Below are 24,476 nucleotides of genomic sequence, written 5' to 3'. Positions count from 1 at the left end.
TATTCAATTTGCAAAAAGAGAGCTAACCGCGGTGGAGGTTGGTACTCGGATTCTGATGGCTTTTCCGCAAACGTGACCTTTAAGTGGTCTTGTTGTGTAGGGGTTATCACGCCTATCTAGAGAGTAGGAGGTTGAGGGTTCGTGTCCCTCCAAGACACGTGGATTCTTTTTCGCAAATTTCATATCAATTTGTCCATTTCGAAACATATGCTGTGCATATGCACAGCCAAGATATTTAACAAAAAATGATTTTCGTACAGGGCTGAGCGTTGCCAGATAATATGCAATTAATCGTATACTCAAGCCCAAGCTCAAGCCCTGATTTCCCAAGGATACTTGTACGCCAATTATTTCTCAGAAGTAATGAATCTTCCAGTGTGGGACGCTTTTTCTTCCTAAACACATTTTAAACGAAAACAGGAAACTGATGGCCCCGAAAACTCCGGTGCAAAGTCAGTTTGTCGTTATCGCAAAACTAGTTCACATAAGTTCTTGGCCCCATCCTTCTCTTGATGCTCCCAGAAAAGATTTACAGTGGCTTACCTTCAGCTTGCAGCTCTGTAGCAGCAGCAGGAGCCAATCGATCGATTTCGCAAGGAAGCCCCGGGATTCTGGGAAATCACAGAAACCAACACACACCAACCCACCAGCCAACGAAGACGATGTAAAACTACTTTTTTCCTCATTTTGCACAACTTTGCACGAAAGCACACCTCCCTGCTTTTGACCCGAGTGTAACGCGATTTTCTTGCAAAACTTTAAATCTTCGCCAAAGATTTGCTGTTTTCCCGATTCTCTGTGCGGGTTGTCGGTTCATCGTTGCCGGTCGTCGTTAGTCCGACTGCAAATGATGGCTGCTGTTACTGCTGGTGGCTCAGAAGCAGCAGAGCGCCGCCCGGTCGAACAAAACTAGCAGTGATTAATGCCTTGTAGTTGGGGTGTAAGTTTTCCTCTTTCGATGGCGATGCCTTGGTGTGATTGGGAAAAGTTTTTCGTTCAACGTCTCAGTTCTCCAAGAAGACGGCGGCAGCACAGTTGTACCATAGTGGCACGGAGGAAAAGTAATTAAAATTTATAAATAAATTAACTCCGCCGGGAGGAGCTGCCTCGACAATCATCGACGCGACACGGTGCGATCCGTTGATGTTTGAGGGCAGCTAATGTTTCTGAGACGTGGTGCCCTTGTTATGATGCCACTGAATGTCGAGAGCGGCGGAAATACAATCTGGAGATCAAGTAGGTACAGTAATAATAATGATGAACCCATGTGGCTGGTTTGAGTTCTTGACTGCGTTTCAGCGCTTGTTTGAACGGAAGTAGTTGCCGGTGTGGAGTGCAATCCAATGTAAACAAAAAGATAAAAGCTGGCAGTAAAACTTCACTCATCAAATCGGAATAGATTTGGTTCGTCATCAGCAAGACATCTGCTGGGAGAAGTCCGTGTCATATGAGCAATTAGCTAATTATAAGCAAGTGTCTTTTCCTAGAGTGACGATTGATATTTGACCCCTTACATATTTGTTTTTTTATACCATTCCATTTTATTTACCAAATAACGATTGAAAAGGTGAATATTCGTGAATAGTGCGAATGCGGAATGGCAAAACTACGGTGTTGAGAAATGTTAGCGATTTTATTTGTGTTACCTTACTATGGTGATTTTTCAAAATACGTCACCAAATGTCATGGAATTAAGGGTATGCGATAACACACTTTTTCTTAACGAAACGAAACGAAACGGAATTTCAATTGTCTATGTTGATTCGAAACGAAACGAAACGAAATATAGATTGACTTTCGAGACTTCGAAACGATACGAAATCAAGGTCCATTTAATTTGAAATTTTACGAAACGAAACGAAATTTAATTTTTTTTTGAATTAGTTTCACATTATGTACGCAATTTTGATTTCATTTTTTCGAAGTCGAGTGACTGCTTTTTTTTATCTTTATTAGAGAGATTTGCAGCCCTAGGCTGGCTAGGAGGCTTCCGAGCCTCTTGAGAGGAGGCTTCCGAGCCTCTTGAGAGGAGGCTTCCGAGGCCTCTTGAGAGAGGAGGCTCTTGAGCCTCTTGAGGAGGAGGCTTCCGAGCCTCTTGAGAGGAGGCTTCTGAGCCTCTTGAGAGGAGGCTTGAGGCCTCTTGAGAGGAGGCTTCTGAGCCTCTTGAGAGGAGGCCTGAGCCTCTTGAGAGGAGGCTTCCTGAGCCTCTTGAGAGGAGGCTTCCTGAGCCTCTTTGAGAGGAGGCTTCGAGGCCTCTTGGAGGAGGAGGCTTGAGCCTCTTGAGAGGAGGCTTCTGAGGCCTCTTGGAGAGGAGGCTTGAGCCTCTTGGAGAGGAGGCTTGAGGCCTCTTGAGAGGAGGCTTCGAGGCCTCTTGAGAGGAGGCTTCTGAGCCTCTTGAGAGGAGGCTTCTGGAGCCTCTTGGAGAGGAGGCTTGAGGCCTCTTGAGGAGGAGGCCTGAGCCTCTTGAGAGGAGGCTTCTGAGCCTCTTGAGAGGAGGCTTGAGCCTCTTGAGAGGAGGCTTCAGGCCTCTTGAGAGGAGGCTTGAGGCCTCTTGAGGAGGAGGCTTCTGAGCTCTTGAGAGGAGGCTTGAGGCCTCTTGAGAGGAGGCTTCTGAGCCTCTTGAGAGGAGGCTTCTGAGCCTCTTGAGAGGAGGCCTCAGGAGCCTCTGAGAGGAGGCTTGAGCCTCTTGAGAGGAGGCTTCTGAGCTCTTGAGGAGGAGGCTTGAGCCTCTTGAGAGGAGGCTTCTGAGCCTCTTGAGAGGAGGCCTGAGGGCCTCTTGAGAGGAGGCTTCCAGGCCTCTTGAGAGGAGGCTTCTGAGCCTCTTGAGAGGAGGCTTCAGGCCTCTTGAGAGGAGGCTTCTGAGCTCTTGAGGAGGAGGCTCTGAGCTCTCTTGAGAGGAGGCTTCTGAGCCTCTTGAAAGGAGGCTTCTGAGGCCCTCTTGAAAGGAGGCTTGAGGCCTCTTGAAAGGAGGCTTCCAGGCCTCTTGAGAGGAGGCTTGAGCCTCTTGAGAGGAGGCTTCCGAGCCTTCTTGAAAGGAGGCTTCTGAGCCTCTTGAAAGGAGGCTTGAGCTCTTGAAGGAGGCTCTGAGCCTCTTGAAAGGGAGGCTTGAGGCCTCTTGAAAGGAGGCTTGAGCTCTCTTGAAAGGAGGCTTGAGCCTCTTGAAAGGAGGCTCTGAGCTTCTTGAAAGGAGGGCTGAGCCTCTTGAAAGGAGGCTTCCGAGCCTCTTGGAAGGAGGTTTCTGAGCCACTTGAAAGGAGGCTTTCATGGCTTTTGAAGGAGGTTTCTGAGCCTCTTGAAAGGAGGCTTCTGAGCCTCTTGAAAGGAGGCTGAGGCCTCTTGAAAGGGAGGCCTGAGCCTCTTGAAAGGAGGCTTCCTGGAGCCTCTTGAAAGGAGGCTTGAGCCTCTTGAAAGGAGGCTTCAGAGCCTCTTGAAAGGAGGCTCTGAGCCTCTTGAAAGGAGGCCTGAGCCTCTTGAAAGGAGGCTCTGAGCCTCTGAAAGGAGGCTTCTGAGCCTCTTGAAAGGAGGCTTCTGAGCCTCTTGGAAAGGAGGCTTCCGAGCTCTTGGAAAGGAGGCTTCTGAGCTCTTGAAAGGAGGCTTCTGAGCCTCTTGAAAGGAGGCTTGAGCTCTTGAAAGGAGGCTTGAGCCTCTTGAGGCTCTGAGCCTCTTGAAAGGAGGCTCTGAGCCTCTTGAAAGGAGGCTGAGCCTCTTGAAAGGAGGCTTCCAGGCCTCTTGAAAGGAAGCTTCTGAGCCTCTTGAAAGGAGGCTCTGAGCCTCTTGAAAGGAGGCTTCCGAGGCCTTCATAGGAGCATCTAGAAACAGATGCGGTTGAAAACTCAGTACTCAATTATCTATTCCCTACCGTCAAAGCCCTGTTTCTGAACCTGATCAACAGAAATTGTAATAACCGCTTTTTCCGGACAAATGGAAAACAGGTCATGATATCCCGATATCTAAAACCAACCTCCCAATTCGGGACTCCTTCAAGCATCAGCCCTGACTACTTGTACCTGTAAGGTCATGAAGAGGATGGTAAACTACCCTCTATAGAAAAAGTTAGAAGCAAACGGAACACTGGGAGTTCGGTAAGCCTGGTTCTAGTCTTCTAGCTATGGGGCGAGTCCCTACATAGCTGGCCTAGAGATCGCCTCCAGGACGACAAATAGAAGGCATCTAACCACACCTGGACGTCCGGAATTGTCTCACCGGATTCACTGTCAGGATTTTCAACAGGATGCATCATCCAGATCAGAAGACACGGAGCCCCAAGGGTCGATCTGGTGGTCACGCTGTTCTTGATTGGCGAACGGAGTTCTCGCCATCGCCCTTCAAACATATATTTATTCATATACGGTGAAGACATTTTGTTAGTTCAATTAGGGGTCACCATCATATCACCATAACTGTGTCAGCTTTCTCCTTGTGGCATCCGTACGCCTGCAGAGTGCAAGTTTTTACGTCCTCCCAACTAGTTCTCATTGCTCTTTCGGTTCTCAGGGTCAGCTCAACACCTGTTCAAACGCATGAAACTTATCGTAACCGATGCGGACGTAACAAGGACGAGTCAACGAGATGTATGTATGGTACATTATGTAGCATTTTTTGTTTAATTTCTAGATTTTATTTAGGGTTAGTATTTGTGTAGCAGATCGGAAACGTTCGAGCCGATAGTTGACATGCAAGAAATATTCACGTACCTTCCCTGCATGCAACTGGTTTCTTACCTTGGCGAGGTTGAAGGTTATTAAGGTCCCCATATTTTATAAAAGAGATCAGTTTTGTGATTTACCTTGGAAAAATCTCTAGAACCCCTCTCCATTGGAAACATGTCGAAACACATTCTCAAGCTGTAAGGTTTGTGGATCAAAGGTTTTTCAAAGAATTTATCAATTTTGCATATGTGTCCTTATACAGATTTCGATTGGCTCTCATACATGACCCAATCCTATCAAATCAAAAGCAAGACATATTTTGCATATTTAATGTTCTGAACGCGTTTTAAAAAAATGTACTCAATATTTTTAACATTTGATTTCTGTGGTCTTAAATTACCAAACATATTCCTTATCGAGAAACAATTCCTAAGATTAAACCAAAAACTGTAAACCAAACAACCAAAAGTAATCAAATGAGACTTGAGTGAGAAAGACATTTATATTTTTAATCATATCCCATCGCTGCTAGCTTTAAAAATAACGTCCATATAATTACCCATATATTCCACATCACTTTGTAGAGGGTTTTCTCCGGAGCCAAACGAAATAACGCTCTGGAACAAGTCAAAGGTAACACGAGATGATAATTTGTCGATTCTTATTTCTCTTCGGTTCAGTAGGAACAGACACGCCTGTAGAGAGAAATATGGTACGTCAGTCTAATTAGTTGCCCGCCATATAATTAATACCAAAATTTCGAACATTTCCCTCCCATTTCGTTGCTCCTCATATAATTGACAAAGAATGTCACACAACATACCGAACGAAAATATCACGACCTTTATCGATCCGGTGCACAGCAAACCCACGACTCAATTCCAAAACTAATAAGTAATTCATGCCCAACTCTGGACTCCATTAACACACATTTTCGGAAAGTCACTCACCGGGACACATTCCGATGGGGCCTATTGACATTTGACTTAGTCATCAACACTTTCCCCCACCCGACCGCCGCCGGCCGCCCGTAGCGTCGGCCACCCCACATCGACCACCACCAAAGTGTTCAAGAAGATTAAGACATTTTCTCGGTAGCAAACTAACTTTTCCCTTTACACTTTAACCGTTTCCACCTGATCGGAGAGCTGCAGCGCAGAGAGTGCCGCATCGCACCTGTCCATAACTGACGGACCCGAACGGCATTCGTTCATTCGGTCCAAGTTTCCACGTCAGAAGTAGGCAGCAGTAGCGAAAGCAAACTTCCAAGTCAATCTTATTATTTATTCAAATAATTATCAACTTTTTACCGAAGTTCCTTGATGTTTGCGCACCAGTCAGCAGCCGGTTAGAGTCCAACCATAAAAGGGCACCAAGAGGCGGTATGCGGCTGGACGGTCGGCCCCGGAGCGGCGTAACAAAACCATATCAGGCGCAAAGATGGATCATGGAATTAGGGGCATCCGATTTCCGACAAAATATCAACATCAGAAATGAAAATAGATCAAGTGGTGTCTTTCCCGAATAAACCCGTATTAGAGTAAATCTCAAGTCAAATGAATTATGGTTTAGGTTGATAAAGTAATCGGATGTATGTATCTGCCATGGCATTTCAATCTAAGCAAGTTCATTTGACGTCAGAAATCATTTTAACATTTTAGCGGTCCACATTGCTTGTCTGTGTAAAAACAAAAGCTTTTGTAATTCTTGTAAAACCACAGTACTACAAAATACATGCAAGTGAATGTATAGACTAATGTCACGGGCGATTCAACCAAGGATTTGCGCTTTTTGGGATGAGGTGTTATCTTATTCTATTTTTTTTTTTCAATGTAGATGGGCTTAAATTTTACTCAGATGTTTCTTCATACATTTTACTTTTCAACGTAACTAGCCAAGTGTCCAGCTATAGCCTCTACATATATTTTATTTCTTTTAGGTTGTTTATCACAGCTTTTCGAATTATCAAATTGTGTCCTACGCATGGTTTATTTGATGTAAAAAGTTTGGCTAATACCAAGCAGATAACATAGGTTGCATCAAAATCAGTGTGCAAAATCGTTGGAAAACAAAATCCATCATGATTAATTATTTTAGAGCGTCTTAAGGTTAAAAGACTATTATTCTTCCATTTACTGACACTATTCACTTTTTATGTATCAACAAACAGATACGTATTTCGTTTCCTACTTGGAAACTTCTTCAGTGTTTTGTTATCGACACTATTTGGACATAATCGATTTTTTTCTTTAGCTTGGATAAACCTTTTTATAGTAATTCGCATTCATTCGAATAGTCTTGATTATTTCCTTAAGTATGCATCGGTAGCATAACTGTTGAACTTCTGAAAAAAAAATCTACTCTTCTTGCTTCTAAATGTGAAAAAAGTCTCAGCGCATGTTGATGATAAAAAGGTAAATTTGGAAGACCTCTGATAGTAGATTGTGGAGACATTTAATTCGAATATCTGATGCAGCTATGGAAAATTTTCTTCAGGATAGAAAGGAAAAAATTGAAGAAAGGTCTGCAAAAGTTCGTGATAGAGCTACTGGAACTAAATCTGTCTCTGACTGTTTGAGCTATCTGGGAAGTTTATCGTAATTTTTTATTGATCTTTCATACAAAATTTCCAACGTACCGAAAGACAGACTGACAGATTGAATGAATCCTGCTGATCTGCAGCAGAAAATTGGGAGAAATTAGTTTTGGAGAAATTGTCTCCAAATACTTTGTAACTGCTAGAAAAATGATTTTTAAAAACAGATGTTTTTTTATGTCTTTATTATCGAGACTTTCACCCCAAAGCTGGCTCGTCTTAAAAAAAAAACAGATGTTCTGAAAACAAAACTAATAATGAAGACTTTTCTTGATCGAAGTAAGCTTTGCGAGCGGTCGGTTGTGTTCTGTCACAAAGTTCTGTGTAATTTTACAATCGGTGCCACGTCCCCAGGACACAGAAATTTTATGGCTCAATATTATGCGGATTGTGCAAGTGTTTGGTGCGTATTTAACAGTTTTAATCAAAATAATACGGGATTCAAATTCTTTCGTGTCAATAACTTCAGTTCTACATGATTGGGGACTTCCCGTCTGTGAGAGTTGTACCAGGTCAAGCTTTTTTGTGTCAACCGTAATTTTCGACTTTAGACAACATCTTACCCGAATGTCACGAAATTATGTATTTACCACTGATTGAGCTCTGCATGGGTTGGAAAATTTCAAATTACCATAACTATGTGAATTATCAACCAATTTCTTTGATTCTGTCACTGTTCGATGGGAAATCATTTTTGTTGGGAAATGGGAAATCAATTTTGAAAAATTGGGTCAAATTTATGTCGAGACTGCCGGACACTGCAGATATTCTGGATTGTTTGAGAACATATCAAATAGGGTAAATCCGGGTGAGATGCCACACCTTTTTGAAAATCGATATTTCTCCAAAACAATACGTTAAATTGAAACTCTACTTATTGTTTTTGATAGTTTAGGGATTATACTACATTGTGTAGAAGTCACTTGCAAAACAAATGAAATCGGATTGTACTATTTATATTTTAATAAAAAAGTCAAATCCTGGTGAGACGCCATACCTCAGGGGGAGACGCCGTACGTGGGAAATGTTGGATAAATGAGATTATAATTTATTTTTGGCGTTGAACATACTTTTGTAGAAAAGCGTAATTTATATTTGAATTTTAATCTATAAAGTAACAAATATTTCTTCACTTGAACAATTTCTTATTTCTACTGTATTACAATACACAGTGGTCATTAATAGGCATTTACTTTGTTGTTTTTCTACCACAATCAATTACATAATCGTTAAAAAATGCATATATTGCATTTTTCTATATTCAAAACTTTTTTCCAACTTGTTTGATATTCTAAGACAGCCTAATATTCTTAATTGCAGTTGTCTTTCATGCCTGCTTTCCCTTCGTGGGGTAACTGCTCTTGTAATTCATAACACGTACTCATATTAATAACAACCGAAAAAGATAAAAATGGGGTGCACATTGATTTGTTTCTCATCATTGTGATGCTTTAAGTAGTAAGCACGCATGATAACGATATGAAAGGCCACTGATTAAGTCGAAATCGTTCATTGTGCAAATATAATTAATTTCGGATCATGTTGTTTACAAAGAAATAGAACGTCTGGATTTTTTGGGCAAGATACTCCTCCTAATCCCCCATTATATCTTGGTCTTCGTATTTTACATGATTTCCCCACCTTATTATAATATATCATTGAAGTGCTGATGGTAGGTAAGTGCGGCGTACCACCCTGATTTTATTGCGGCATCTATACCGATTGTAAGGGATAGATGCCACATCACTATATTTTTTACTCAAAACGTGAATTGCTTACAAACATAACCTACAAGGTTTTTAGAGGATTCAAATAATGAAATAAACATGTGGTTTCGTAAGAATTTTCGCAAAACGGTAAAAAAAACTTTATTACGGCCCTTTACGTTTTTGTGTGAGGCACAAGTAAAAGTGTGTAACCATCATATTACTTTTTTGACTGATAAGAATGAGCAGATACTATTTACATTTTTGTTTTCGCTACAAAAGACACCCTTTCACATACATTTGCGCCAATAAATCAAGTCTGTTCTACCAGACCAGATCTAAAGTGCGGCATCTTTACCGACGCGGCATTACACCCGGACTTACCCTATGCTATTTTTGAGTCGCATGTATTGTAAACATGAGTGAAAATGACCATTTTAATATTTTCTTACAAAAACAGAGCTTTTCGTACTTTTTCAAACACAGTTATTTTGGTATCATACTTCATGGTTTATAAAGGCCATACCAATGCATGTTTTTAGTTAAGAGGAGAATGGTCTAAAATGCACCCATGAGCGTAAATAGCCCCACGGAATCGTTCACTCCACATTTCCATTGCAATTTGGCATTTCCTATTCAGTACTGAGTCACAAAAACGGAAAAGCTGCTGATGCTATTCTTCTATCCGTCCAATGATAGGTCTTCTAAATTTGATCTGGAAAATCGTATAAATTTAGATTTGGTGCGTGTTTAGCAGTTTTAATCAAAATAATACGGGATTCAAACTCTTTCGTGTCAATTACTTCAGTTCTATCGGATACATGATTGGGGGGAAAAGAAAATTTTACTGAACTTCCGAAGGAATTTTTGTAGAAATTCAAGAAAATTTCTCATGAATGTTCCGAAAATTTTGCTTCGAAATTCAGAAGTATTTAGTTTGAAAATTCAGTAGTCATTGTTATTGGAAGTTTGGGAAATTTCATTGGTAATTACTTGGAAATTCAAAGGAATCTTCAATGGAAGTACAGACAATAATCTCGTAAAAATTGTGTTTAGTTCAAGTCTCATTAAAATACAGGAGTGAAAATCAGGAGAGTTTCTCAGGTCTACTTATTGGACATTTTTAGGAAAATTCCGATTTTTTCAAAGAAATTTCTTAGAATTCCCCTATAAAGTACCTATACAAGAACTTTCTGGTAAATCAGAGAAGAGTTTTCCGCAGGTTTATTCGAGCATTACCGGGAAATTTATACGATTTTCCAGATCTAATTTGGAAGATATGACCCCTATACCACCGATGATTTATGGATCCCTAAGGGAGCATCCATAAATTACGTAAAACACTTAAAGGGGGAGGCGGTTGTCCAACGTGTGACAATATATACTGTTTTTTAATTGTTCCATTCAAAAAGTGCGTGTGCTAAGATAATTGTTATTAGAAACAGCGCAAGCTAAAAATACTTGGAAACGCGTGTAATGCACCCAAGTGTAAGGCTAAAACACGAGTATTTTTCCAATTTCTCGTCTGAAATCCATGAAATAATGCCACCTTAATGTTGTTGGGGTGCGATTACTACACAGGTTTAACGACGATTTGCCTAACCTTGTGATTCCAACGAGCTTGCAAGAAATAAGTCTGCTATGACATATGTAGGAAACGGCCAAGTTGAGAAAGATCAAGCAAGAGAAATTGACAATTCAGGCTTCTATGCTGAACGGAAGAACTGACCCTTTGTGTCAAAGTTGCGGCAAGCGACATATTTTGCTTTGGGTTGCAAAGTTTCAATGTTTCGGTATTAAGAAGGTTGCTTAAGGTCACTCCTGACGGAATCCAAGATTAAAAGTGCTCGCGTTTTCGGGGGCACACCATCCGATACGGAAGCAACGCACAACTGTCATTTTTATTATTTCACGCATGCTGCGACGCAGCAAAGCTAAATCAACAAAAATGACAGTTGTGCGCCTCTGAATCGAGTGGTGTGCCCCGAAAACGCGAGCACTTTTCATCTTGGATTCCGTCAGGAGTGACCTTAAGGCTGCTTTGATTCATGCTACTGGGTGTACGATGGCAATCATTTATCTGAGGTTTCAAATCATTAGGGTAAAATCAGCAGTGATTCAAATCGTTCGGGGCTGTCAGTTTGAATATCAATTTGAATCATGCACTTTCCCAACAGTGGCTCAAGATTCATTGTTTATAACAGTCGAGATTCAAAAGCTTAAAACTGTTATACCGCTCAGTTCTATTTTCTGCAGATTTGAACCACGAATGAATCACGAGATTCAAATATTTTTCAATTGTTTTGGTGTATGAATGCGTCATTTTATGTACGGATCAATCCACTTTGCATTTACCGCACCTTCCTCAGCAGCAACATAATCATTTCATTTAATGGAAAAAAAATCAAACATGAATAGAACACTGCTGTGGAAGCCTGTTAGTTTGTTCTATTTTGGCTCATATTCAAACTAGAATAGTATTCGAAAATTTGCAACCAAACTGAATCACTACTGATTTCACTCTTAGCAGGGCAGTACCAACAATAGCGTTACGTTCGAAGGTGAGTGCATATTGTAACGGAAGCTGTGGAAGGATTTCAACATGCCGCAAAAGTGTTATTCATATTGTTCTTGTTTGTACAGGACCACATGATTTGTTGGTTAGCGGCTTGCAAGGTAAATACAAGAAAGAACTGAGCGTAGAGAAAAGAGTTTAATTGTCGACGAAAAATGTAAAACTGAATGCTGAATGGAGAAGACTTTTATGTATTGCACAGGCCACTCCGGCTTAGTCTGGTAATCAAAAAAAGCAGCTCCATACTTATAGTAAGAATAATTGTACCTGTCCTCATGATGAAATGGATGATCCGGATTTTCCAAAAGATCACAACAGAGACCACACTGGCCTTAGTTTGAATAAATGAAATGATAAAATTTCCATTCTAATAATGTCATCGCAAATGGTGCTTTGCAATGATATTTAATAATTTGGCATTTTCCGGATATTCCGCATCTTCCGGAGGGTCATAGCAAACATGTTTAGACCACAACATCAAATCCATACTCAGAATATTAAATCAAATGCATTTATAAAATCCTGAAGATCCTGAAGCTTTTTCGATGAAACTCGCAGATTCGCCATTTAGTGGGATCTACAAGATCTGCCGGAGGAGCAAACGGTGGTTAGAGGTGTGCGCCAAGAAAAGAATTGCTTTCGAAATGCCGAAAGTACTGCAATTAAAATCCTGAGTAAATTTCCGTTAAAAAATGTGCTCTTTCCAGAAAATTGCGAACAATTTCCCATGAACATTAAAAAAAAAAGATTTTGAACAATTTCTTGTGGAGAGGCTTTTGGAAATTTTATTAAATTTTCTGTGGAGATTCTCAAAGATCTGAATCCCAAAGAATTTCACTTTGAAGTCAAAATTTTTAAGGAAGAGGGCCGTTTGGTCGAAGGCCATACAGTTCAAAGCTGGTCGAACATGTCATTGCCGAACAAATCATTAGACCGAAAGACGTTTGATCGAAAATTATTTGGGAGAGATAGCTGGTCGGACATGTCATTGCCGAAGAAATCATTAAACCGAAAGTCGATTGATCGAAAATCATTTGGGAGAGATAGCCATATGCCCAATCATGTCTTTTGGCAGAACAAGTCATTTGGCCGAAAAAGTAATCTGATGTAATAGGTTAATTAGCACAAAATGACGTTTTGGACGAAATGGTCGTTTGGCAAAAAGGGCCATCTGGCCGAAAATGTTATTTTACCGAAATGGGTACAGGTCGAAAGTGTTGTTTGGCCGAACTGCATATATTGCCGAAAAATTCGTTAGGCGTTTTAGTTCATCTGGCCCAAAAATATCGCTTGGTCGAAATGCTCATTTAGCAGAAAGGGCTATTAAGCCGGTTATGAGGTTGTATTTCTGTCCATATGACGATATTTCAGTGTTTTGGTCCGTTCAGCCTAACGACATTTTCGGCCAAACGCCATTTTTGGCCAAATGATCTGTTGGGGAAAACAACAGTCAAATTATCAGTTCGTGGTTCGTATAACCACTTCTCCCGAAGTTGGCTAGATAACTTTTTCCTTAACATGTTATTCGGTCAAGTGGCATTTGAAAAAAGTATTTCCACCGAATGACGTTCGTCAATCAACGAGAAAGACCGAAAGGCCGCAAACTCGACATTTTTGGCCGTATATCTTGTTCAGCAAGTGACATTTTCTGTGGAAATTCCGAAGAATATCTGAACCATTTCATTTTGAAACTTGAAAAAAAAATGCCCGTGAAAATTAGAAAAAAAAAATCCATTACAAATACCAATTTTATTATAATTCTAGAAAATCTGCTTTTAGCTTAGCTTATCTTAGCTTAGACTGACTGTACATATCAATGGTTGCTACTCCGAAATTCTATAAAATCTGCTTTTTGGGAAAAAAAATACTCTTCCGAATTTCCGAGGAAACTTCAAAAATCCGAAAAGCTTGGTATAATGTACTAGAGATTAGATTTTTCCAGCGAAAATAAAAATTCTCCTGTTTATGTCTTAAAAATCTATAGAAAAAATCGTCACGGCACTTCACACCGTCGGTGGCCGAAAACGCCACCGACCGAAACTATGACAAACACTGCCGTCGACGATTTGCGGATCGGTAAGGGTGCGACCAGAGTGCGACGCGAAGTGCGAAGCGTCCATACGATTTGACAGCTCCTTATTATTGATTGTTATTCCTTTGCGTGCAGTTTTCGCGCGACGTCGCGTAGACGCGTCTACTCAGGCAGGCACCTAACGGTGGTCAAAACCAGAGATGCCAGATTTGAAGACATGTCGTCAATTTGAAGACATTTGAATCTCCGTGAAGACATTTATTATGTAAAGACATTTTGAAGACTTTTCAAAACATTTGAAGACTTGTATACTTATTTGAAGATACTTGAAGACAATCAATAAGCCAGCGAATAAAAAATACAATTTTATTACTTATAAATTCTGCTACCTCTATATGGAAACTTAATAAATATTACATTAGTTATAATAGTCTCGGGCTTAGAATCTCAAATATAAAAATACATTCACATTAGCCGAGTGATAACTGTAACGCATTTTAGACCGCATGTCGTTTTTGGCGTGTCCGTGAAAAGGTATTTCGATCATTACATCGGAACGCAATGACAGATCTAATATACGGCAAACATAGACAGAATTCTTCTATGACTAGATTTAATATATTCAACCGTTGAGCTAGAACCAGATTTTTTTTCTAAATTCCTTCTGAATTCATCTGATCTTTTCGGCATTTCCATTCCATCATTCCACATTCCTCTAAATATCCGACGAAAAACTCTTTGAATTTCCCGTTGATTTTTAAAAGAATTTTCAGTGAAAATTTAATAGATATTTTCGTGTAAAATAAGAAGAATTTCCAATGAGCTCCCACAACAAAATCCTTTTTAATTTCCACAAGAATTTTGTCTCAATTAATTTTCATAGAACGAATGTCGAATGTCGACAAGAAATTGAAATTGTTTTGTTGTTAAAAAGATATTTCTCAGAACTTCCATGGTAAATTACTACAGGAAAATGTTCTTAAAACACATCCCGAGGAAACTTGATACACGCTTTCGTAAAATTCTTACTTGAATTTCTTTGGTGATTTTTCTATAAATATCTTTGGTCATTCTTCCATTATTTTCTCTGAGAAAAATCGTTCTGGTATTCTATATGAAATTTCTCCTAAATTTCCTCCACGAATTTGTCCGGAAGTTTCAGGGATTTCTCCAAAAAAATCCTCCAGGAATTCCTTTGGAATTTCCTCTAAGAGCTCCTCTCCGTAAGATCGTCCAAGTTATCCTTCGGAAGATCCTCCAGAATTCCTCCGGTAGTTCCTTCACGAACTCCACCAGCAGTTTTTTTTTAGGAATTCCTCCGGAAGTTCTTCCACAAATTCTTTCGAAAGTTCCCCCAGGAATTCCCGCGGAAGCTTCTTTAGGGATCCCTCCGGAAATTTCTCCAGGAATTATTCTGGAAGATTCTCCAAGAATGTTGCCGAAAGATTCCCCAAGAATGCCTCCGGAAGTATACCATGGAATATCTCTGGTATTTCCTCCAGATTTTCTTTCGGAAATTTCTGCAGCAATATCTCAAGAAGATCCTCTAAGCATTCATTCAGAACTACTTCCAAGAATTCCTCCGGAAGTTTGTTTAGAAATTTCTAAACAAGAAGGAATTCCTGCAGGGTAAATTCCAGAGGGATTTTCTGGTGAAATTCCTGAAGGATTTTCTTGATGAATCCAGCTCCATCCAGAAGAAATTAGTATAAGTAATAAGAAGCTCCATCAAGGATTTATCCGGAAGTTCCTACAAAAAATCTCATGGTAAACTTTGAATTCGTACAGGAAGTTCAGTAAAAATAGCCAGTGGAATTTCAACCAGACTAAATAAAAAATCCAGCGAAACTCGTGTATAATTTTCGTGAAAATTTTAAATTAAATGTAAATATTTAAACAATATTCTCTGAAATTCTTACAATTTAAGTATTAATAAAATAAACATCATTCCATATCAATGTTGTCGGCGTAGCACCAACTTAGAATTCAAAAGTCGGGACTTCCGAACCGAACTTTCTTCCGAAGATTTATCTGTCAAACTAATTGATGCGTTGTTTAGCGCATCTTTAGGCGAATCCAGCGCACTTCTTCCGAAGTTGGAAAAGTTGCCTGTATCTGGAGAAAAATCCAACTTCGGTACAAAAAGCGTTCTAACTTTGTTCCGGATAGACAATAAAATAAGGACTTGATTGAAGTTACAGACCTATTGGATTTTGAAATTTCTCGCTGATATTCATAATTTTAATATTGAAGACATTTGAAGACATTTTTAAACGACTGTGAAGACATTTGAAAATATCATCTGACATCCCTGGTCAAAACAGTCAGAACCCATGCACGAATCATCGGGATATTTTACTGGAATAAAGATTATTTGAACTCGATTATCCGGAGGGTTTGATTGTCCGGAGTGAAATTTTTTATTACCGACCGAATCTTATGTCAGCAATGCGGCTTCATCCAAGCACCACTCCGTCAAATAACTGTTTCAGATACAAAACGTTATGTCAAACGTCCGTTATGCCAAATATCCATCACTTTTGAAGCTGTTCACAACTATGTCAAATTACTTTTTTGCCGAATGACTTTATCCCAAAGGGCATTAGGCCAATTGGCAATTCTTCTGTGGGGGAAATTTCGTTTCCGTTGAAGGACATTTTTGGGAAAATGTAATTGACGCAGAAAAATGCTATTGACGAAAACTTGATTTTTTTTAATGAATTCGGGCAAATGATTTTCCGGTAATTGAAGATTCTTAAAGAACCTCGGATGAATTAAAGAATGTGGTACCGTCGTCGGAGGTGACAATGGGTCAAATGGGGGTGAGAATGGGTCACTGTTTCAACCACTTAGAATGCTTGTAGAATAGATTGAAAGTATCTGAGGGAAATAAGACTAAAATATAAGAGACCTTTTTTGAACGATTTTGCTCTACGACCTCTAAACTGCCGGTGAGAGCGATGACCCATTCTCACCAGACCCATTGTCACCACCGATGGCTGTATTTGAATTATGTCTAACGTATATTATGTCTGGGGCCCTTTTTAGCCGTGTGGTAAGACGCGCGGCTACAAAGCAAGACCATGCTGAGGGTGGCTGGGTTCGATTCCCGGTCCCGGTCTAGGCAATTTTCGGATTGGAAATTGTCTCGACTTCCCTGGGCATAAAGTATCATCGTGCAAGCCTCATGATATACGAATTCAAAAAAGGTAACCTGGCTTAGAAACCTCGCAGTTAATAACTGTGGAAGTGCTTAGTGAACATTAAGCTGCGAGGCGGCTCTGTCCCAGTGTGGGGATGTAATGCCAAGAAGAAGAAGAAGAAGATATTATGTCTGACATACATTATGTCTAACATTATAATGCTTAACATACTCATGCATAAACTCGAAGTCTACAAGTTGACATTGAGAGTAAATAAGTTGTAATTGGCAATAGTTCAGTTTCATGCAGTTGTGTCAAAAGTACAAATAAAAAATGCGGAGAACATGCGTACCGAAGCCTAACACAAATTTGGCGGCTATCGTTAAAATGGTGCTCACACTACAATCAGTTTAAGAGTCATAGATTTCATGAGTTAATTTATCCGACATTTTCACCCGGAGATTGTCTTCAGGGGGAAAATACAAAAAAAATTACGAAAAAAAAAAACAACAATATATTACAATATTGTCTTCGTTAGGAAACAATCCAATCCGAAGACACAGTGTCGAAACGCTGTGTAAATGAAATAGTCGGTTCACTTATTGAAGACTGAGTGAGTATCCATTTGTTACTAAAGTACTACATAATTGTTTTGAATATTCGATACGGTTTGTGAATATTTAGATCTGCTAAACGTTAATGTGTGTATGCAATTTGGTGATTTTTCATTTGCGCTTGGTGCACGACCATTTTGTCAGTGTTTCAAATCGTTTCGAAAGATATTTTTCTCCTTTCAACACAGAACAGACTGATGCAGGCTCGAGTAAAATTTCTTACACAGCATGCGTGAATAATCTAACCGAACCTCAACGCCACCCACGTCGATATTGCAACTCAAATATCGTAATAAAATTTGACAACATGATGGTATCTCGCATGCAAAATGGCATTAGCACCTAGGTAGTGACATTCTTTTATTATATACTAGCGCTGAATGAGCACGGGGTAACAACAACTTTATGAAAATTGTGGATGGAATTATTTCCATATTTGGAAACTATTGCTGTTAGCGTGGTCGGGGTAAGGGTAAACATGGTCTAGATTTAAGATAAATTTGATGAATAAAATGATAATTATTATGACCCCATTTGACCCGGCGGCAAACCAGTAACTTAAATCAATGAGAAAAGGCGAAACTGTTGAATATACGATTGGCAGAGATAATATACCTTGCTTAAATAACTACTTTGGCTATCATTTCTCAAGGCTATCGAAGTATTTATCGCCTCTTTAAAGTTGACCACTTTAAAGTTGGATTTTATTAACCCAACGAAGTACAACAGTGCCTCTAAACCGACAGTTCCTCAAACAGACATTCCTAAATTTTATTTTTCTTGATTCGAATAGATCTTCCTCCAATTGAGTGCTAGGGCGTTATAGACAGTATGAGTTCTAAGGAATCAGTAGTAAGTATGTAAAGAACCTTCTACAATGTTTATGATCTTTTAGTCCGTTCTGGATGTTTGTACAGAGTCTATATGAAGATCCAAAAATGTTCACGACTCTGCCAGGTTACGTGCATATTCCACCATATTTTGCAATACTGAAAAAATGTAAAAAAAAACAAAAAATTTATGGAGAATATCGCTGTTTGAAGCACCTTCAGTTCACTAAACTTTTTAATCTTTCTTTTAGATGAGATTCGTGAAGGGCGCCGGGAATTCACGCAACGGCTCTGTGCAGCTTCAACGTCTGTTCGCTGTGCTACAACACCCAGGAAGAAAATAACTATTCGATTTCATAGAACAAATACCCTAAAATATTTCGATTTCTCAAATATTTTTGAAGTACGAAATGGTTCACACTGCGGTTAGCGGCACCGGTCGTCAGAACGTAAAGACTAGTATGTGTAATATGTTGTGCATTATGAGGTGGGGATCCGATTTCCGCTCTAGTCGTGGAAACTTATCTTATGCAAGTGTTCAGTTTTCATTTTCCAGATTGGTCGTTTCGTTCCGCTATGGCAAATATGAGACAAATTAAAATTATTAAAAATTATATAGAGTTTATCACTAATGAGAAAAACATGCCAGTTTCACATTTCCTTTATCTTTTAAAACAAACAAAAATCGTCAAAAAAATCTATCTGCGTTTAAATAATTCTCTATACTTTTAAAACAACAATTTCCATAGAAATGTCATTGACTCCACAGACTTCAGGCATTTCAAAAAACGGTATTTTGACTACATCTTATAAGTATTACTAGTGGTCATTAAAATGTTTTTTTTTTCGAAACAGGCTATAATGAGTTCAACTTGACCATTCATTAAGTGACATTCGACTTATTGTAGTGAGTGTTTATTTTATCACCAACATCGGTTTGGCACTTCCTTTACCGGTACTTTGGCTGCTATATCGTGGTAAACAAGATGTTGGTCACGCGAACAAAAACGATATCAGCAATCTATACTTTGGGATCACCTTTTCAAGTAGGGGTGAGTATGGGTCAGTGTTTCAGCGGCTTTCATTAGCTTTCAGTTGTTAACCCTCATTGCGGTCGGAACGCCGCGTGAACATACTATAAAATACAAAAAATACCAGCTTGGGAACGGACCCAGCACCAACTGATCGAAAGAGAAGCTATATAGGTTGTAGCAAAAATATCTCTATTTCATCCGCTTCCGTAATTAACATTGTAAACAAATACTTGGAAAGTAAATTCCTGTGTAAATAGAAGTAAAAAATAAATTATATGTAATAATAAAATATGCTTTCCTACAGCAGGTTCACAATTTTGAAGAACAATGTCTACATTCCTCGAAGTCGAAAAGAGTTAACAAAATCAATGTCTTTATGGATTGCCATACTCTTGAAAATCGTCACTATCAGTTTCGTAGGTACTTCTTTCAGTTTTGAAAAAATGTTCCGTTTATGATGGAAGGAATGTATGTCTACTTATTCAATAGGGCATACTGTACATTTCAATCTCATTTGATAGAAATTTTCAGATGAATTTGAAATGCCTATACTTTATGTTTTGTAACACCATATTTTTTGTATGCATAAAAGTTTCAAACTTTATTAAAATTAATTTTAAATGTCAAAAATATAATAGTAACATAACTATATTGTCAGTACATGCATCCATCAGCAACATCGATCTTATTCATCGCAATTATCCTTTCATAACATCTGAACCGCATCGCTATGTTGGTCATATTCTTTCAACACCGCCTAAAATCACTCCACTCATAGAAAATCCCGCTTCACTACAGATATCAGCATATCCCTCTTTATCCATATTTACGCCCAAATTCCATCACACATTATTCCATACACGCCCCTGCTTCATCTTTTTTTTAATTTCCCTGTCAAGACTGTGCCGTCCACGGTTATGCTCAATGCTGATCAAGGTAGACAAAATAAAAACAAAGGATAGTGCAAGGGGATAAAAAATAAAGTTAGTAGATGAGATAGGTACCTTTTAAAAATCAACTCACTTCTGCACGAAATTCATCCGCGCCCGTCAGCTGTCAAAATACTCGCTCCGAAAAGTTGATCGAAAGCAGAGCTCGGGTTACCCGCACCAGAGCCAGCAGCCGCTAGCCAGTCAGTTCCCAGATGATGCCGCTCGCTGACGCTGATGATGGGCTGAGCTGCGGAAATATTTAGATCTTCACCGGTTGATGCGCGGTCCTCGGGTCGTGCGTGTGGCATCAAGATTCTTCTGATTCAACATCACCCACCCCACCGGGCACGCCACCACCGTACGTACACTGACCGTTTTTTCTTCTTCGTTGATGACCGGAGAGCTCTATGACAGCTCCCAGCTATTTGAGCGCACACGTATTCTTCGTTCAATCTACTTTGTTTTTATTTGAATTTGGATTTCTTCTTCCGACACAACTTGGGGCCGTGGTTTTTTTTGGGGGGCCGAATCTCGATTTATATTAAATTGAACTTTTTCTTCTGGATTCAAGGTTGACTGAATTCTCCACACTGTCTGAAGGAGAGTTTATTTTTTATATTATTCGAAGGATTTCTTTCGCGGAATTGGCAACAACACAGCCTCAACTGTGACAGCTGGGTGGGCCTACAAATAATTCATTCGCACAAACACTTGTTCCAATAAATCATCGAGCAAAATCGACCCTCGCGCGAGCCCTATGGCCAGCTCCGATTCCAGGATTTGTTTTTCGTTCGTTGGCAAGGGCATATATTTTCATTCTGTTTTGCCTATTTGGTGTATTACATCAGGCGCTTGAATTTATGTGAAGTTTTTCCTTTTGTTTTCCAGATTTGTTTTTTATTTGCTCTAAACACCCACTTTGCCAATGAAATAGCAATTTGCAAGAAATAAATCAAAGCAAAACCTCTTTTTCTTCAACGCCTACATCACTACCGAGCGCTCGGAAACCCGTCACGAGGTTCTGTAAGCTGCTCTGCTTAGCATCACACTCACACCACCAGGGCTTTCATAAGAGCCAAACTACCCGTCGAGATGTGGCTCGCACGGACAACAACAAATCCCTTCGAACGACTAACGATTCGCGAAATTTAGCGGAACGACGGAGATAGCTGATGTAACAAAACCCTTCTTCTTTTCGAGCCGGATAAGGTCCCTCGAATCGATAATAGTCGATCTTTATTGTGCCTTGTTAGGAGCGCCCCGAGCACACTGATAACGATAGCGGAAAGGACGTTTCACATAATTTGCCAATTTACGTCCGGTTGGGGTTACCCTCTGTCGTAATAATTTCCCATCGACCCAACTGGAGGCTTCTGCTTTAAACAACACACCAACCGACCAAAGCGCCAAGCGAGCCCCAGCTCGCCTAACTGCCCCACTAGAATAATCCTTCCCAAGGAGGAAAAGCTCTCGCCCGCGAAAAATCGTCCGCGCGATACGGTTCCTGATACGAAAAACCAGCTTTTTACGACTTGCTTTCACCGAAGCCACGACGTTACTAAATTTTCCCTTCTGTAAAATCCCCTCAGCTGGTTTGTTCCTGCAAAATGTTCTATGCTGGCCCTCGAAAACTCCACGGCGATGTAATGGCAGTGTTAACTGCGAGCATGCAGAACTTCCCTCGCTCGAAGTCCTGCGAGCGGTTTCCCAGTCGCTCGCGAGCAGCCTTTTTCCGCGTGCGAGAAGCTCTCCAGGCCCAACCGGAATCGGCGCATGACCGCTCCAACATTCTCGCTTTTATAGCTAAGGCTCTGGCAGAAGCTATGCTGCCGAACCGCTCCGTTCAAAGTCCCAACATAAAATAAACCATGAACGAGCCGGCTGCACGGTTCAGTCCACAGTGCCACAGTGCTATGCTGCCCCTTCGATACAGGTTTATGGCAACGGTCGGGCAGTATGCTGCCGAGCGCACATACACCGTCGCGGTATTCTTTCATTCCATAGCTTCCCCTGTGACTGTAGCGGCATTCCCCTTCGACAACCGAGGGGAAATTCGGCTTCGAAGGGGAAACCAACATGCTGATGCCAACATGAACGCAGACGGACGGTTGTTTTGGTTTTTATGCATTTCTACTTCGCCTTCGAAGGCGACAGACATGCTGTACAAAGTTGCTGCAATTGCACTGCCTGCAGAAGCGAAGCTGGTGCTCCGCAATTAGGCGACTGCACATGGATGGTTGCGTATGTTGGTTCCTCTACGCTGGGCCTGGGATGCTTTTATGTTTGGGAGCAGTACGCGGGGTGTTCGTTCGTTCATCCGCCGTTGGTTGGTTGGACACGTGTGGGTTGTATCATCGTCGTCGCGGTCGGTGTTGCGGCTGGCGCTCTGATTGCGGTAAGATTGTGTTATGCGATACTTTGGAGCCAGTGTATCGGATGGAGCTAGATGGGATGAAAATGATGTTTAGTTAGAGGCGTTACGCAAGGGAGGCAGCTAAGCGTTCTGGTTTTGAATTCTAATATCTCCTTGAAAGCAAGTAATTGCTACATCGATGGTTATATAAGTATTGATGTCTAGAATACTTTTATTCTTATTTTACTTCAATACAACTCCATTTAGGACAAGTGAATTGCATAAAAACAACTTTCAACTTTTAAAGCAATTTATGATTTTATAATATAAAGCGTAAGTTATACTGACCAATCTGGTAGGGGAAGAGAGGGCAATACTGACCATGATTCCATAGTTGACGTAACAACCATCGCATTTTTTTATGTAATTGGGATGATTTACGAACAAACATCACTAACTTGATTCATTTTAACCCAAACACACTTAAACGCATATTATCATTGTTACAGCGATTGATTTGCCTTAAAACGCTAAGTAAATCAATTTTGCTGTAATTTTGAATTGTTGTTACATCAATTATGAAATCATGGGCAGAATATACCCTAGCTTAGCAAATACTTGTTTAATCTCTTAGTTGCATCGATTTTCAAGGACATTTTCCCTCATGCAACAGTTAATGAACATAGCTAGCTGATGCTAATGGTGATATTCTGTTGCCGTTAAACCCATGGAGGCAAAACGCCTTTTAGCTGGCAGCTTTCTAGGAGTAATGCACCACGCGTCGGTAAATCATCATTTTGGTACATATCGACAGAGCGTGGAGGCGCCTGGTGCATCGTAGGTAAGTGTCGGCTTGGTTACCAAAAAAAAGTTAGATACTTAGATGTTTGATCCAACTGTGGATAATCTCGGTTTTCCATACCTTCCTGTCTATTAGTTAGACACTTGTTTTACCTGAACCTTCCGGGACTCGTATAGTCCTGGACCACTCGTGCAGTCCCGCCCCTCTTGTGGACGACAAGCGAGCTTTTTTCGAAGGTGTTGTACTTTTACAACGTTGCGAGTCCCGGAAGGTTAAACCATAAAGTTCGGTTCGAGTCACTTAAAATCTGGACGTACGGCTTTTTTTTCAATACTCCTGTCCTAGTGATCCGTTCTCGAATCTTTTGACAGAAAACTGTTTGGGAAGGTCGCCTCTTATGGCGGTAAAAATGTTGCTACGTTTCGTTGAAATTAAAAAAAAACATAAACATCCACCTAGCGGTGACGATGCCTTTCTCGATTCAATCGCTTAGTTTCGCCTAAGTGTGATACATATTATAAATAATTGCTTACATTACGGCTCTTGCAAACGCTGTATAGCGAATAAACCCACCAAGCTTATGTGGTTCAACACACCATTTTTTCATAACTTTCGAACGCAATAGCCGATCGTGATTATTTTCAATAGTGATCAACTAGGGTTTGTCCCCCGTCGAATGGGTATTCATAAGAAAACGAACATTTTAAATTAACTTTTGAACGCCTAGACCGATTTCCACCAAATTTGGAGCACATAATCTCTGTCTTAAGGAGACAACGATAGAGGATCAGGGATGCTCTGGAGAAGGGGGAGGATGTGGAGGGAGGGATATTGTTTAGTTATCGATCAATTTAGTGTAACTTCTGAACCACGATTTCAACCAAATTTGGATGGGGGTTAGGAATACTCTTTGAAGAAGGGGGAAAATGTACCCTTTAGACATAATTTAAATGCCCTATTATTTAGTTCATCCGAGGTCTTTAAAATTGTACAGTTCTCCGGAAAACAGTTTCCTGAATTTCTGAAAAATATCAAATCCTCGAAAATAACTTTTTAATAACTGTGGAAGTGCTTAATGAATACTAAGCTGTGAAGCGGCTCTGTCCCAGTGTGGGGATGTAATACCAATACGAAGAAAAATAAGAACATTTCCGCAGAAATGGCTTAAACGAAAATTACATTTCCCTGAAAATGACATATCCCCGAAGAA

At 40.2% G+C, this 24,476-nt stretch overlaps 1 protein-coding gene across 1 annotated transcript in view; it reads right to left on the bottom strand.

The window, feature by feature from the left end:
* The window catches only part of LOC134223878 (MOXD1 homolog 2-like), a 634,833-nt gene extending 613,199 nt beyond the window's left edge, over positions 1-21,634 (bottom strand). Inside the window, exon 1 of the mRNA XM_062703101.1 lies at positions 20,184-21,634. The gene's annotated coding sequence lies outside the window, so the exon portion shown is untranslated. The remainder of the gene's footprint in view (positions 1-20,183) is intronic.
* Positions 21,635-24,476: the final 2,842 nt, after the last annotated feature.

This window comes from Armigeres subalbatus, chromosome 3, assembly GCF_024139115.2.
Source record: "Armigeres subalbatus isolate Guangzhou_Male chromosome 3, GZ_Asu_2, whole genome shotgun sequence".
Taxonomy (NCBI): Eukaryota; Metazoa; Arthropoda; class Insecta; order Diptera; family Culicidae; genus Armigeres; species Armigeres subalbatus.
Note: the sequence above shows the minus strand (reverse complement) of the source record. Positions and strands in the feature narration are given on the sequence as shown.